The sequence below is a fragment of the Lissotriton helveticus genome, chromosome 9 (genome assembly GCF_964261635.1).
Source record: "Lissotriton helveticus chromosome 9, aLisHel1.1, whole genome shotgun sequence".
NCBI classification, from domain to species: Eukaryota; Metazoa; Chordata; class Amphibia; order Caudata; family Salamandridae; genus Lissotriton; species Lissotriton helveticus.
In genome coordinates this window covers 199,820,373-199,828,106 of record NC_136070.1, presented here as the reverse complement: position 1 = coordinate 199,828,106, position 7,734 = coordinate 199,820,373, and positions in this window count along the sequence as shown.

The window sequence follows — 7,734 nt, the reverse complement described above, 5'->3', positions numbered from 1 at the left end:
CTTTCTCCTGTCTGTAGATGTCTTCTGCTCCCTTTTGTGATACATTTTCCCAAGAATCTTTTTTATATGTGTAGTTCTGTTAAGAGAACATATATTTATGGTAAAATGAAGAGGATCACAGGAATAAGTAAACTGTTCACCAAACATGTTGCTTGAGAAGGCTTTCTTGATCAAGTTGTCAAAAAGTACAGGGACAGAGAGATAGAGTGGCCTGGTCATGGGCCAACAAAGTTATCTTATTTATATAGTAGACTAGCAGCTTCCATGACAGTGAAACATGGCCGAAAAGGAATGAGATCTTATCACTAACAAATACCATATGTCCATTATAAAATGTTTGTAGAACATTTCTAAGATACTGATTTACAGAGGATGTTAGAAGGAGTACTCTTTGACACCGTGGAACTGATCAGCATGGCACTTGAGCAAAAATTGGCATTTTGAAACTTCTTGTATTTCTTTGTCATGGGTACAAGTGGGAGCAGGTCCAGCCTCTTAATATTCCTCACAGGTCTCAACAGTATGTGCAACCTTTCTTCTGTCTTTTACAGGTCTCATAGTATTCTGAAGATCTTGCCCAGGTATGCCACATTTATCCCTGGCACTAGCCCATGGATGAGGGTAACTTTTGGCCCCTCTCTCTAACCAAGAGGGAAACATTTCTCAGGGGTAACCCTACACCCATTTGCAGTAGTTCCTGTGTGCCGTAATGCAATGAAATTCCAGTGCTCCTCTCCACCTAAATCCAACATCATAGAAACTCTGTGTTCAAACTAGAGGTATGGCCAGGGAACTGAGCAACCCTTTCTCTCTGGTCACTTAAAACCAGTTCAGGGGGAAGCTTCTCTCTCACTGGGATTGGTGTCTGGTTAACCAGATGGAGAAAGGAAGAGACAGGCGAGGTGTTAGTTATGTCTGCCTGTGATAGGGTACGTCTCTTCGAAGTTATTTACGTCCCTGGGCACAACACAATTGGTCATTTTGTCAGAGAAACAGAACACTTCCCCATAAGTAGGTCTTTGCCTTAGCTCTGGAAGCAAGTTCACACATCACTAAAGGGGCTACTCACCTCCTAGATGACAGTTCAAAGCTTATGCCGATGACCTTTTAGAGCCTTTAAGCAGGTTAAAGGTACCTATTAAAATGACCATTTGGAACATATTTGTTATTAATCCAATTTTTCCATTAATAGTACTTGTAATACATGTTTTAAAAACTCCAAGAATGGATATTGTTGGTGTTTACCAAACTGAGATAGCATTATTTATTTTAATATTGTATCTCAATGCTTTTCTAAAGGAACACCTAACCATGCTAAGGTGAAAATTGTTTTTAGAGGCTTGTCACTGTAAGAAACAGTTTAACATGACATTTTACATGTCAAATTTTTTTATTTTAAATAACATGCACCCTACGCTATGGGCATTTAGGAGCCAGTTATGTGTATCCTATTGATGATTTATGTAGGTGACTAGGGGTTATTTTGGAAGAGGTAACATTTGCAGTTTCAAAACTGCATAGAATGGCTACAGTGGTAAGCCAGCTGCAATGTTTGACACTGTCACTCTAGTGGTGGCATCATCTGTGCTGCAGTCCATAATGAACATTTAACTTGCAGGCTCTGGGTGCACGGTGTACTAGCAAGTTAAATATACCAATTAGAAATATAGAACATCTTAGCATGTTGTAGGGGTGGGAGCATAGGCACGGGGGCCAATTGGCAGATTGCTGATGTGCTGAGTAAAAAAATCAGCATTGTAAGTCCAAAAATACAATGGGTGGTTGTGAAAAAATAGGCGTCTTCCTACAGCACCAGCATCGAGAAAAAACATCCCTGTGACCATAAAGATCTCACCAACACTGCTCCAACGTAGTAGAAACCTGAGGACACATGTCTTTAAAGGTGCCTATGCCACAATGAACTAACAATACAATAAGTAGCTAACTCTACTAAAACTCGTTGCCTGTATGCTTACAGTTGACACTGTAAACAACTCTCCTGAATTTATGGTTGTGTAACATTCACGCTATACAAATATCACGTAAAAAACGAACATACTGTAAGAAATTGGGCAGGATTAGAGTCCTTTGCAAGTAATAGGTCCAATATTGTCTCCTTAATGGAACCAATCACCCCTTAGTAGCACTTGACTCTCTCAGGTTGGCAAAGCGGAGCAGCCCAAGACTTACCCAGTGGAGGTGTTTTGGGCCAAGAGTCTCCATCCACTGACATGCAGTAACAACACTCAATAAGTGATTGCCCAGTCAGTGTTTTAACCTTGAAAAGCACATTTATCACACCTACCCTACTAAACACCACACACACATTTACAAATGTCTGCATGAGGATGGTGGAATACCTTTAGAGCCATTCTAAAATCACATTTTATCCCTAGTGGGTCATGATCCCCAAAATTACAGTATCCACCACTTATACCGGACATAACTTCACAACATAGAGGTTGTCATTTTACACAAATCAAGCCTAGTGACTTTGTCAGGGGGGTCACCACATCAATATATGAGGAAAACCTATTGGCATTTTCAGGTGGTCACATCATCAATATATGTCAAGACAACTGGCTTTGTCAAGGGGTGCCCACGTAAAAATATAACGCAAGAATATTGACTTTGTCAAGGAGTTACCATATTAAACTATAAGGAAAGCATATTGGCTTTGTCAAAAGGGTCACCACGTTATAAGACTAATAATCACCTGTTAAAAATCACCATCCTCTCATTGAAATCAGCAAGTATGTTTAGACACAATCATTATTGTCAGTGAAATCATTGCAATGTTTACCAAAAGCTATTGTTTGCATCTCCTACAAATTTAGGCCACATAAAATGTAGTTGTAGGACTAACCGCTAGAGGTCCCTGCATTCCTAAGCTGTGGAATGAATGCTCAAGCTCTAGAATGCTTTACAATAAATGAACAACTATCCCTGGATCATGAATTTAATGACCCAGGAGACGTATGTGTTATTTTATTAAATCACTTTCAAAGGGGCTGCTACACTGTGACCAGCCCCACGACAGTGGAAAATAACAGTGGCCCCTCTGTACCTCCTTGGGGCACCAGAGGAATGATGAATACAGAAAACAAGCCTCTACAGGACATTATAGGGTGCTCCCAGTCCAAAAGCAAAACATGTTCTATAAGCGGGTTCTCCCTGTATGCAGCTTTGCCTCATGTTTGTTTATTTATTTTTATGGATGTCCCAGTTCAACCCAGGGCACCCACAGCCACTATCATTGTGGGGGCAGCGCTGGAAGCCCAATCTCACCCTGCTGTGGTGGTAGGGGTGTCGACATGCCTTTTTTCACCATGCAGGCGGGGAACGAATGGCTGCTGTGTCAGACACCTGCAGCTGGGGTACTTGGGAGGGCAGAGAAGCACTGGTTGCACTCCTGTGACTTTGGTCCAGCCCGGAGTCCTATTTTCTGTTAGTATTTGGTCCCAGGGAGATGGGGTCTCCCTTTACAATAGGCACAGTGCCAACCCGGTAAAAAATGAGTCTAACTAGGTGACCCCATGCTCATCCTCTCCCAAAGCAAATAAAATACCTAATCCTACACCGCCCCTTGAGTAATGGGCCACCTCTGAGGTAGTTTTAAGAAGTAGCAGCAGACCCCTCATGCTCTCCTTTTCTAGCAGGGGTCATAGGTCAAATTCTTTCTTTGGGCCATTTCAATGATCTTGGGCTTATTTTTCTCCTGTGGGCAAGCTCTGGCCACCAAGCAGTGTTTACAGCCGGACTCCTGGCCTCAGAAGGGGCGCACTTTGTGGATTGTGGATTTCACTGCTTCCCTGCACCAGCTTTCTCCTTAGCCTTGCTCTTGGTGCTCCTCTTTTCCTGTGACACAGACGTCCAGGTCTTCCCCAACTTGTCGCCAGGGAGTCTAATGAGGCCGATGTCACTGGCCCTGGAGAGAACCATCTAGTCCTAGGGTCCACTTGGGACAGAGTCCTTAATCCATCAGGGAGCTTGTTTTTCCAGTTATCCATGGTGTTACTGCCTTTGCGTCCAGATCCAGAGACTTGTTGTCCTTTGAGGGTATGGAGATGCTACTTTTATACTCAGTGTCAGCCTGTGGTTGGGGTGAACCCCTTTGTCTAACCCTAAAACTGGGTTTAGTCAGTTCCTCTCATTCACCTGGGTTTGGTCCGGTCTGGCTAGTGAAGCAAAAGCATGGGCAGGGTTGGTGTAAGGTTCCTTTGATTTTGCGGGAGCAAATCCCTCTGAAGTATAATCAGGACAGGTCAGTTTCAGGTTCCACCCCAGCCATCCTGCCAGATATATCCAGTCCTAGCTGGCCACTCACAGAAATGCCCCAGAAACATTGAGCAGGGAAATGCCAATTTTCTAAAAGTTCAATTTCTAAAATAATCATTTAAAATCCAATGTTACCCCTACAAATGATGTTATCATTAAAATGAGTGAAAAAAATATTTTTCTAACTGCTATCAATCTGAATTTAGCATTTAACAAATGTATTACTGTAGCACTATGACTACCTATGGTGCAAATCACTTGGGGGGGGGGGGGTTTGCAATGTAAGGACAAATACATAATACATTTCTACATGTCCTAATGTGACATATCATATACCCTATCGTTATGTGAAATTAGGCCTATATATGGGTGGCTTATTATTTTTTAAAGTAAAGCCCAAACTTGTCAAACAAGGTATTTTGACAGGGCAAATTTGCAGGGTATATTTGTGAAGCTACCAGGTAGTGCATTACTATAGTTTCTTACATGCATGCAGCATCCCTGTGCGAACAAGTCTTCATATGCAACCAGTTCAGTGGCCCATACATATTTTAACATTTCAAGGAAATTACCTCTGTGCGACTCGGGTAGTGAGATTCCCCCACACTGAAGATCCAGAAACTGGTTGATCAAAAACCAAACAATTTCTGGTGTACTAAATGAGCAGAATCCGTTTGCAACACATACATGCATAAATATTTTCGAAGCAGGCAACATATCATATATGGTACATTTTAAGATCACTATGTGAGATTCCATCCATGCACCAATAGTGAGGAACAACATCCCCTTATGTAATAGGACCTACCTATTGCTGCTGCAATTTTGGAAAGCACTGAATCCTTCCCTCTTTCAAAGTTCACAACATCACAAGTCATGAACGAACACATGTTCAGACCTGAACTGTATTTCTTTTCCAATTTGGAAGACAGTTAGCATGACAAATCAAAGGTCTGTCTCTATTGGAGAATATTTGTTAGGGTTTGAATAGCTATTTTATACAGTTTGTTAGACATTTTAGTTTTAAAACATTAACCTCTTAATTGTGATGTAATGAGTATAAGAATGCCCTTACACACCCAAACTAAACTCAAAAGTTTTTGGGCTCTATGAAAGACACAATAAACGCAATGTATGCCATGCATATTTGTGCAGAGTGAGGAAAATAATTGGATTCTTCATTGCAGAAGTAAGTGAATACATTCACTATATTTGGAGCCCCTAAAGACATACAAGGCAAAATGTATGGTGGGCATGAGAATGGCCTACTCAAGCTGACCTATCCTAATATACTATTTCTGGAACCTTAACACCAACTGCATCAATATGTCCTCACATTTTTCAGGATTTCAGTAAATGTTAGTACAACTATGTCATTCTCAGTACAAACACCAAAATCTAGCCCACTACCTACTTAACCAATCTTGTTGAGGTCACCTGTTGCCTGCTGCATCTTGGGAGTAGAGGAGCCCGGGACTACCTGTCTCATGTCCTCGAGCGGCGGCTGCTTCCACCGTCATTGCGCCAGCGCCAGGAGGTGCTTAAAAGCAGTGAGCGGGCTCCCACAGCGTGGGAAGCCCGTCTTGTTGGTGTCACCTGTTGCCTCCTGCATCTTGGTGTAGAGGAGCACAGGACTACCTGTCCCATTCCCCCCTGCGGCCGCTTCCACCACTGTCATCCCGCCAGTGCCCGGAGACGCTTAAAAGCAGTGAGTGGGCTCCCGCAGCGCGGGAAGCCCATCTTGTTGGTGTCTCCTGTTGCCTGCTGCATGTTGGGGTTAGAGGAGCCTGGGACTACCTGTCCGATTCCCCCCTGCGGCCACTGCCACCACCGTCATCCCGCCAGCGCCAGGAGGTACTTAAAACCAGAGAGCGGGCTCCGGCAGTGCGGGATGTGCACGGGCGTGCCCAGGCAAAGCCCGGGCCAAGGGCGGGCCGTCTGCGCCAATTCACGACAGGAAGAGGCGGGGCGGGGCCAGGACTCCTGGCCCTTAGGCCACAGACATTTACTTATTTTTGCATCCTCGACTGACCCTGCATTAGTAAGTACCCTTTTCTTTTTTACAACGTGACATGCTGGCAATTCCGAAAACACTGGGGGGAAAGGTCGCTACGCCTAGATCCATGTCTAATTCCACACTGGACAGTTTTTTATTGCGAGCGGCAAAGGCAATTGATATGGAGACTGAGGTTACTGAGCGGCGGCTATCAGTGGAAGTGTTGTATAGCATTTTAGGACCATAGTGCTTGTTTCCCGATTCGTGCCCTTATATAGGTATACTCTGAAAAGACAAGGGTCTTTAGCTTATCAAAATCAGTAAGAACTCAATAATATAGGCCATAATAGGAGACTATATTTGCCTCTGCCCAGCTGGGCAGGGTATTTATTTCAAAAGATAAGAACGTGATACCTGGTTAGAAGGCACAATCCTGTACCAAACTTTGAGACAAACAAACATATAAGAGAAAAGGTTACACAGGCAAATTTGAGCAATGTTTGGCCACTTTTAACTCAGTTATTAAATCTCAAGTATTGCCAAAAACGCTAGACGCAGCAAGTTAAAACATAATAGTTAAGCTGTGAAAGCGTTTACAACAGTCGACGTTTCGATCCCTTTTTGCTCTAATTGGTTGGGATCATCCTCAGGACTAAGGTTTTGACAGCATTTGCCTGCCTGGATTACTTTTGAATCCACCTGTTATTAGGAGGAAAAAGGAAGAAGAAGAAAAGAAAAGTGGGCCAAGGGCCAGATTACTCATTGTTTCTTCACTGTTTAAACATGTCCATTATTTCGCACATTTTCACTTTTACTCGGATTCGACTTATGGTGCTTTAGTGGCTGTAAGTGGAAAAACGGGCATACATGGGTGAGTACACGAGTGGATATTGATTTAGTGACCCTTAGGTTGGAACCACAAAAAAGGGGGGGCACATATTGACATAAATTAAACATTGAGCGGCCAACATTGTCCTCATTGGTTATCAAGTATTATTCTACTCAAAACCTTAACGACATATCACCTCTATTTGAGCCACCGGGTGTACAATCATTCCTGATCATTCAGACCATGCATCGCGGTGAAGGAGGAGGACGCTTACCCCGATTTAGATTAATTAAATTGAGACCGGGGGTCACGTCTTGCCATCTGCACTGATGGTAGAGGGGGTGGTTGTTTTTAAGAGACCTGAGGGTAAGGAGGTTTCGTTTAGAGACATAAAGGCACCATGACCGTGTGCAAGGCGAGTGATTTAGGGTCGATTTACCTCTAAGCTATTTGCAAGTAGTCGAAGTTGAGGTAGAATGAATCTGCTCTGAGGGCCGGATTACTTCTGGGGAGAGGGAATGGATTCATTAAGAGGTCGAGCAGTAAAGGCAGTAAATTGCACTCATGGGAACCGAAGGTTTCGAAATGGAGTGATTTAAACCTCCGAACACGCTTACCTCGGAGATTCCTA